Consider the following 9729-nt stretch of genomic DNA (forward strand, 5'->3'; position numbering starts at 1 on the left):
GGAAACTCTAAAGGAATCGTTAATTTATAATTTTTTTTGGACAAAAGAAACTTTATAATTTATTTTTTATATTTATATGTAAAAAACACCACCCGAGCGTGACCGTTCGCCAGCCTCGTCTGGCACCTGTGTCGGCGGGCACAAAAAAACACCATCTGAGCGTGACCGTTCGCCAGCCTCGTCTGGCACCTGTGTCAGTGGTACATAAAAAGCACCCACTACACTCACGGAGTGGTTGGCGTTAGGAAGGGCATCCAGCTGTAGAAACACTGCCAGATCTGACTGGCTTCCCAGACCCCAGTTGAACCGTCCAACCCATGCTAGCATGGAAAGCGGATGTTAAACAATGATGATGATGATTTATAATGTATGCTTTTGTGCATTGAGCATTGTTCCTCTGTGTGTGTGTGTGTGTGTGTGTGTCTGTGTGTGTGTTTGAGGGTGTGTGTGTGTGTGTGTGTGTACATGTTTCTCCTGCATGTATAATCTTGTAACTCCTATTAGCAAATGAAATATGTGAATAATTAATACCAAAACTCTTTTCCAATCTCTTGTTTTGATATGTAATTATTCTGCAATAAAATATACTCCATGCATACCTCACCTCAAGCAAATATGAGTACCAGAATAAGCAGATGTGCTTCAAGAGAACACACTTTGGATTATAACCTTATCTGCAATATATATATACATATGCACACACACACACACACACACACACACACACACATGTATAGACAGACAGACAGATAGATAGATAGATAGATAGATAGATAGATAGATAGATAGATAGAAAGATAGATAGATAGATAGAAAGATAGATAGATAGATAGATAGATAGATAGATAGATAGATAGATAGATAGATAGATAGATAGATAGATATATAGAGAGAGAGATAATTAAGTCTCATAACAGCCAATTCATGTTACAAAACAGTTTTATGCTGAAGAACCTTTCAACTGCAGAAATGTAAATTGTCAATCATTGGGCATGATTGATTGAAATGTATTTTTTGACTGGTGAAAACCTATTGGAATACTATATATATATATGATGTTTATATACCAATACCATAGATTGTACAGTCGTATGATAGATTTAGTCTACTGCCAAGGTAGACCAACAAGCAATTTGAACTCAGAGCAGGTCTGAACAAATATCACAAGACACAACTACACACCAAGTCCCATTCTGACATTTCTTTTACCAGTTCACTGCCTTAAACTGATATTATGTTTATCGACTCTGGAAAAATTAAGGCCATGCCTGATCTTGGTGGGGTTCAAACACAAAGTGTAAGATGCTGGAATGAATGTTACAAAGCATTTTATTTGATGCTCAAACAACTCTTCTACTTCACTGAGATATTAGCAGAATTTGGCATGAGAGAGAATTTCAGAAGGGCTATAGCCCTAGAGCAGAACTGACCAAAATGTTTAGAAAAGGATACAGAGGGATGAGGTGGAGGTGGTATGTAAAAAGGTAGATTTGAGCAACAGCAACCATTGTAGAAGGGTAGAAAATATAACAGTGAAAGGAAAGAGGTATGAGATGGAGGTGGTATCTAACTGGGTAGATGTGAGCAATGGAGACTGTTCTAGTAGTGACACAAATAGTAGGAGTGAGGAGACAGAGAGAGATGAAATGGAGGTGGTGTGTAAATTGAGTAGATGTGAGAAACAGTGACTATCGTAGAAGTGGTCAAACTGTAAGAGGGAAAAGATAGAGAGAGGAGATGGAGGTGGAGGAAGAAGCTAGAGGTAAAGAACAGAGACTGTTGTAGTAGTGGTAGAAAAGGTAATATATATCAAATATGTGGCCATATGCCCATATTATAAATTAATATTTCAGAAGTGGAAGGTGGCAAGCTGGCAGAATTATTAGCATGTTGGGCAAAATTCTTAGTGGCATTTCATTCTTCTTCACACTCTGAGTTCAAATTCCGCTGAAGTCGACTTTGCTTTTCATCCTTTTGTGGGGGTCAATAAAGAAGCACCAGTTGGGTTTTGAGGGTTGATATAATCAACATACCCCCTCTTCCAAAATTGCTGACCTTGTGCCTAAATTTGAAATCAATATTTCAGAAGTGGTGTCACAACAGCAGCAAGATCTTATAGAACCGAAGAGTACACTATCATGAGTCTTGCTTGAACCATACTGGAATATTTAAAATGGTCCTTTCACAAAATAAATAAATAAATAATAAAGATTGAAAAACAACAAAAAAAAAGACATTTTATTTCTTAGCAATTTTCTTTATTTTTCAATTAAATTCAGTTTCGGTAATTTTTTTCTTTTCATTTAGTATCTTAATAGCAAAGAAACTTCAACATCCGGGCACTTCTGTAGAGAAGTCACAGTTTTTAATGGCTGTGCTGAAAGACGTTCCAGGAGGACAGGGAAGTATTTGTTTATTTCCATTGGAGCATACCATATAGTTTTTGCAGTCTCCTGGGATTGCATAGCTTCCTGGTGCCTTACCCACACAACTGGTACTAGACGACGCCCCTAAATAGTGAAAGAAAGAATACATGTGTATATGTGAGTGTGTGAGTGTACACACATATGTATATATGTACATACGTATGTATGTATGTACATATATCACTAACAGAGATATGAGTTGGGTGGTTTGGTCGGATCCAGTGAGCCACAGAATTGCATCGCATTCTATGTCAGCTTTAGCATGATTTTTACAACCGGATACCCTTCATAATATCAACCACTTTACCGTGTACACCTGATGTTTGTTTTCATTCCACCAGCACTAGTGGGGTTACCCAGTAACTTGAAAGACAGGAAAGGACAAAAAAAGATAGAAAAACAGGAGAGAAGCGAAAGGCCTTCTTGACTGAGTGGTGGTGATGTTTGAGAAGGAGGAGATGAGATTTTTATGCCAGGGAGAAGCAGGTGTCTTGTCGTAGACAAGATACACAGCTGCCCTGCATTTATATATGGGTAAGTGGGAGTATCTAGACTAAAGGTCAGATGAGAGTCATCAGATGTCAGTGCAAAAACTAAGGTCAACTTTGTTTTCCCTCCGACACCAGGGTCAATAAAATAAAACACAGTTTAGTAATAGGGCCAATGTAATTAACTAGTTCGTTTGTGTCTAAAGTGCTAGCCTTATACCTAAACTGGAAACAATAAATTGCAATATAAACTAAATGAATACATGAATTAAAACAATGTCGTTCATAAAAGATCTGCAAGTTCCAGTCTTACCGTCTCCTGGTGTTGGTGTCTGTGTCTGAGCTGGAGGTTCAGAGGTTACGACATCCGGCGCACCTGAAATGAAATGTATATCAAGTTAATTTTCTCCCCATGAAGGACACAACACGGCAACTCCATAGGAATTTCTAAATTTCTAAATTTTTATTTGAATAAAAGAAATCTTTATAATTTATGTTTTTATATTTATAATGTATGCTTTTGTGCATTGAGCATTGTTCTTGAGTGTGTGTGTGTGTGTGTGTGTGTGTGTCTGTGTCTGTGTGTGTGTGTGTGTGCGTGTGTCTGTGTCTGTGTGTGTCTGTGTGTGTGTGTGTGTGTGTGTGTCTGTGTGTGTCTGTGTCTGTGTGTGTCTGTGTTTGTGTGTGTCTGTGTGTGTGTGTGTGTGTGTGTGTGTGTGTGTGTGTGTGTGCGTGTGTACATGTTTCTCCTGCATGTATTCTCTTGTTACTCCTATTAGCAAATGAAATATGTGAATAATTAATAGCAAAACTATTTTCCAATCTCTTGTTTTGATATACTTTTACTTTTACTTTTACTTTTACTTTTACTTGTTTCAGTCATTTGACTGCGGCCATGCTGGAGCACCGCCTTTAGTCGAGCAACTCGACCCCGGGACTTATTCTTTTGTAAGCCCAGTACTTATTCTATCGGTCTCTTTTGCCGAACCGCTGCGCCCCCAGTCGCGTCGGGGTACTCGGCGTGCGGTCGAGGCGGCGGCGCGCTCGCGCGTCGTCCGTCTTGGCCGTGCCGCCGGCGTTTCTCCGGCCGACCTTAGGCGGGCGTCGGCAACGTCAACTGCAAAAAAATATACTCCATGCATACCTCACCTCAAGCAAATATGAGTAACAGAATAAGCAGATGAGCTGCAAGAGAACACACTTTGGATTTTAACCCTATCTGGAATATATATATACATATGCACACACACACACACACACACACACATGTATAGACAGACAGACAGATAGATAGATAGATAATTAAGTCTCATAACAGCCAATTCATGTTACAAAACAGTTTCATGCTGAAGAACCTTTCAAGTGCAGAAATGTAAATTGTCAATCATTGGGCATGAGTGATTGAAATGTATTTTTTGACTGGTGAAAACTTATTGGAAAACTATATATAGCATTATTAAATCTCAGAACGAGATGTAAACAGTAATCACTCGACTATGTAAAGTATAATAGCCATCTCAATATGGCTAACCACAAAGTGGGGTGTTACTGTAGCTTTTTAGCCCCAGGAGATCATCGTCTCCAGCTGGCTTTAGGCACACTATCTGTGCCCTTATGGTATTTGCAAAAGAGACAATGATCTCCTGGGGCTAAAAAGCTACACTAACACCCCACTTTGTGGTTAGCCATATTGAGATGGCTATTATACTTTACATATATATATATATATATATATATATATATATATATATATAGAGAGAGAGAGAGAGAGAGAGAGAGAGAGAGAGAGAGTGAGAGAGAGAGAACAGATAAGTGGCATGACATGAAAGAACAGATGTTTATTCCATTCCCATTCGTTTACAAATGTTTCATAATTTTGTTGGTTGAAGAATATTAGATATTACATCATCATTTGTATGTTTATAAAATATAGTTTCAACTACCATGAATCGTTCTGAAGATTAGCCTGATAGTTGAATTTTTCAGCACACTTATATATATACATATATATATATATATATATATATATATATATATATATATATATATATATTATATATATATATATATATATATACATATATATATATATATAATATATATATATATAGAGAGAGAGAGAGAGAGAGAGAGAGAGAGAGAGAGAGAGTGAGAGAGAGAGAACAGATAAGTGGCATGACATGAAAGAACAGATGTTTATTCCATTCCCATTCGTTTACAAATGTTTCATAATTTTGTTGGTTGAAGAATATTAGATATTACATCATCATTTGTATGTTTATAAAATATAGTTTCAACTACCATGAATCGTTCTGAAGATTAGCCTGATAGTTGAATTTTTCAGCACACTTATATATATACATATATATATATATTATATATATATATATAATATATATATATATATATATATATATATATATATATATATATACATATATATATATATAATTTCAACAATTGAGGGTAAAATTAATTAATTATTAATCAATTTCACCAAGTATTCAGTATGTAAAGGGACCATTTAAGGCGAATTCAAAATATTACATTTTATAAAGGGCTTAGTAAAATAAAGTTCAGTATGTGGCAAAGTAATTTATTTTACTAAGCCCTTTATAAAATGTAATATATATATATATATTGATGTACATATATATTTATAAGTATATTTCATATATGTGTTAATCTTGATGTAATATTTATCAAATAACTAACGAGATTATGAATTAGCTGTAAATGAATGGAATAACCATTTATTCTTTCACTTATTCATATACATACTCTCCACCATTGTAATTCCTCTATTTTCAGAATGATGCTAAGGCTTATCCCAACCTTAACCATAGTCATTCTTGTTACCCAAAGAGCTTAATGTGAGCTCTGTTTGACTCTTGGAATCCCTATTACACACACACACACACACACACACACACACGTGTGTGTGTGTGTATGACATTGAGAGAGAGAAAAAGAGAGACAACGGTCTTTTTTGCAGTTTATGTTGACCAAATCCACTCACAAGGCTTTGGTAAGCCCAAGGCCAAGTCCATAGTAAAAGACACTTGCCCAAGGTGCAGCACAGTGGGACTGAGCCTGAGATGAAGCTTTTTAACCACACTTCTAGACATGCACCTATACATACATACATACATACATACATACATACATACATACATACATACATACATACATACACACACACACACACACACACACACACACACACACCACACACACACACACACACACACACATATATGACTGTGACATTATGCTGTTCGTTCTTGACATAAATTCTTCAACAGCATAAATACCGTATTCCATTCTGTTGCAACCCCAATACAAACCTCAACTGTGTCATGGTGTGGAGAGGATGTAGAGGAGGAGAAGGTGCATCATGATGGTGGTGGTGGTGACAGTGGCAGTGGCGATGATCATGATGATGATATCAACAATGGTGATGATGATGATGATGGAGATGATGATTTTAAAAGGATGTTAGCTCTCACCTGTTGATGAAGATGACCTGCATAAATGAAGAAAAGAAATACGTTTATGCAATAATAATAATAATAATGATGATGATGATGATAACAATCCTTTCTATTATTAGCACAAGGCCTCCATACAGTTGGCTTTAGCAGGATTTGAACTCAGAACATAAAGAGTCAGAAAAAATACAATGAAGTATTTTTTTCTTTTGTGCTAATGATTCTACAATAAACCCCAGCGTATATTATTTGACACATACATGCAAAGAGACTTAGAAATAAAAAATACCACAAGATCCATAATGTAGAAAGAAAAATAAAGTAGAAAGAAAAAACAGATATAGTGAATCAGGAATGCAGACAAATACTATAGAAATGCAGTTTAAAAGAAATAAGAAGCAAACAATATCAAAGAGCACGTTGCAGAAAAGATCGTCGTTAAATCTCAAAGAATCTGTTTTTATGAAAAGGGACAGTGATTCTTCATGCAAAACAAACAGTTTGACTCCAACAGAAAACGTTTTTATCAAGAACTTGGTAAAAAACAAAACAGAAATCAATAGAATATCAGCAGTATATGAACAGTATATATTCTATGTACTGTTTGTGTAGGTTACGTTTCCTGATGAGTTGTAATGCACCTGAGCACTGTATACAATAAGTTCATTATTATATATACATATATATATATATATATATATATATATATATATATATATATATATTATATATATATATATAGTACGTTTAAATATTTGTTGTACAAAATGGCTGACGGTTAGTAAGGAGAGACACAAATAAGAAAGAAGAAAACAAAGGAGCACTGACGCGGTCACAGGAGTGTGACGAAAGAACTCTGGCCGAAATAAGATTAAGATTAATGTAAAAAATAAATAACACTGAAGCAAAATAACACCAAATATATAGTGCGTGTGTTTTTATTGGCTAAACTGGCAATATGACCATTCCGATATATATATATATATATATATATATATATATATATATATATATATATATATATATATGCTTTAATGGGGAGGGGTGTGAACAACAAAGAAAGTGCCACAAAAGTTGTAAAAAAAAAGAAAATCATTTTTGTCCATAATGATGTCTTCTACAGATCAGTAACCTAACAATTGCAAAAATTGTTGTTATTACAACACATGAAATAATAACACTTTTTATCTATGCAAAAACTTGGAAATTTGGGTGCTAATAAATTTTCCCTTTAAATTCTCTGGAAAAATTTGGCAACCATATATATATATATATATATATATATATATATATATTATATATATATATATATATATATATATATATAATATATATATATATATATATTATATATATATAAATGTAACCGGGTGTGTATCGTTGGCGATTTTCTTGCCCTTCCTTGGACCTTTCCTTTTTCTATATTTCTGACAAAGAGCTCCGCTCGAAACGTTAAATCCTCCTTCTTTCTTTCTTTTCCTGAGCGTCCAATAACACTATACTTGTTCCACATCCTTGCGTTGTTGTATTTTCTCTATGTTCATGTTTGGAGTAACTATATATATATATATATATATATCATCATCATCATCATCATCGTTTAACGTCCGCTTTCCATGCTAGCATGGGTTGGACGATTTTGACTGAGGGCTGGTGAACCAGATGGCTGCACCAGACTCCAGTCTTGATCTGGCAGAGGTTCTACAGCTGGATGCCCTTCCTAACACTAACCACTCCGAGAGTGTAGTGGGTTCTTTTTACATGCCACCGGCATAGAAGCCAGTTAGCCACTCTGGCAACGATCACGCTCAGATGGTGCTCTTGGCACCCTACTAACATGGGCACAAGTGCCAGTAAGGTGACGCTGGAAATGATCACTCGAACGGTGCCTTTTATATGCCACTGGCACAGAAGTCGGTTAGCCACTCTGTCAACGATCCCATTCGTATAGTGCTCTTTGCACCCCGCTAGCATGGATGCCAGTCATCAAATTTGATTTTGATTTCACTTGCCTCAACAGGTCTTCGCAAGCAGAGTTTAGTGTCCAAAAAAGGAAAAGGTACGCATTAGTGGGCTGGTTACGCTCCTGGCATAGGCCACGGGTTATGGTCTCATTTGGCTTGCCGGGTCTTCTCAAGCACAGCATATTTCCAAAAGTCTTGGTCACTAGTCATTGCCTCGGTGAGGCCTAATGTTCGAAGATCGTGCTTCACCACTTCATCCCAGGTCTTCCTGGATCTACCTCTTCCACAGGTTCCCTCAACCACTAGGGTGTGGCTCTTTTTCACACAGCTATCCTCATCCATTCTCACCACATGGCCATACCAGTGCAGTTGTCTCTCTTGCACACCACATCTGATGCTTCTTAGGTCCAACTTTTCTCTCAAGGTACTTACCCTCTGTCAAGTATGCGCACTGACATTACACATCCATCAGATCATACTGGCTTCATTCCTTGTGAGCTTACGCATGTCCTCAGCAGTCACAGCCCATGCTTCACTGCCATGTAGCATGGCTGTTCGCACACATGCGTCATACAGTCTACTTTTTACTCTGAGCAAGAGGCCCTTTATCACCAGCAGAGGTAAGAGCTCTCTGAACTTTGCCCAAGCTATTCTTATTCTAGCAGCTACACTTTCAGCGCACCCTCCCCCGCTACTGACTTGGTCACCTATGTAACGGAAGCTTTCAACTATTTCTAGTTTTTCTCCCTGGAATGTGGCGCAAGTTGTTCTCTGCACATTTTCAGTGTTTATTGCTCCCGAGCATCTACCACATACAAAAACTATCTTCCCAGTAAGTCTTCCTTTGATATTACTGCACCTCTTATGTGTCCATAGCTTACACTGGGTACATCTTATAGAGTTTCTACCTACGCCTCTACTACAGATTGAGCAGGGCCATCTACCTGAAGGGATTTGTGGTTTGCCTGCCTTCCTACTTATTAGGACTTTAGTTTTAGCTAGGTTGATTCTAAGGCCCTTCAATTCTAATCCTTGTTTCCACACTTGAAACTTCTCCTCTAGTTCTGATAGTGACTCAGCAATTAGAGCAAAGTCATCAGCATAGAGGAGCTCCCAGGGGGATCCTATCTTGAATTCCTCCATTATTGCCTGGCCGACTATGTTAAATACAAGGGAGCTGAGGACTGAACTTTGGTGGACCCCTACATCTACCCTAAATTCTTCAGTGTACTCGTTGCCAACCCTCACCTTGCAGATAGAATCCCTGTACATGGCTTGCACAGCTTTCACTAACCATTCATCTTTCCCTAGTTTCCTCATTGACCACCAGATAAGGGATCGGGGGACCCTGTCAAAGGCT

General features: G+C 37.1%; 1 long non-coding RNA gene across 2 annotated transcripts; it reads right to left on the bottom strand.

The window, feature by feature from the left end:
• Positions 1-2414: 2414 nt before the first annotated feature.
• LOC115227023 lies at positions 2415-6469 on the bottom strand. Of its 2 annotated transcripts, none has more exons than XR_003883060.2 (3): positions 6424-6469; positions 3228-3290; positions 2415-2510 (listed from the first exon to the last, which is right to left on the bottom strand). It is a non-coding gene; the product is annotated as an uncharacterized LOC115227023 (long non-coding RNA). The 2 variants fall into 2 exon arrangements; XR_004997017.1 differs by lacking the exon at positions 6424-6469 and adding an exon at positions 6262-6375.
• Between the last annotated feature and the right edge of the window lie 3260 nt (positions 6470-9729).

This window comes from Octopus sinensis, unplaced genomic scaffold (genome assembly GCF_006345805.1).
Source record: "Octopus sinensis unplaced genomic scaffold, ASM634580v1 Contig01274, whole genome shotgun sequence".
Taxonomy (NCBI): domain Eukaryota; kingdom Metazoa; phylum Mollusca; class Cephalopoda; order Octopoda; family Octopodidae; genus Octopus; species Octopus sinensis.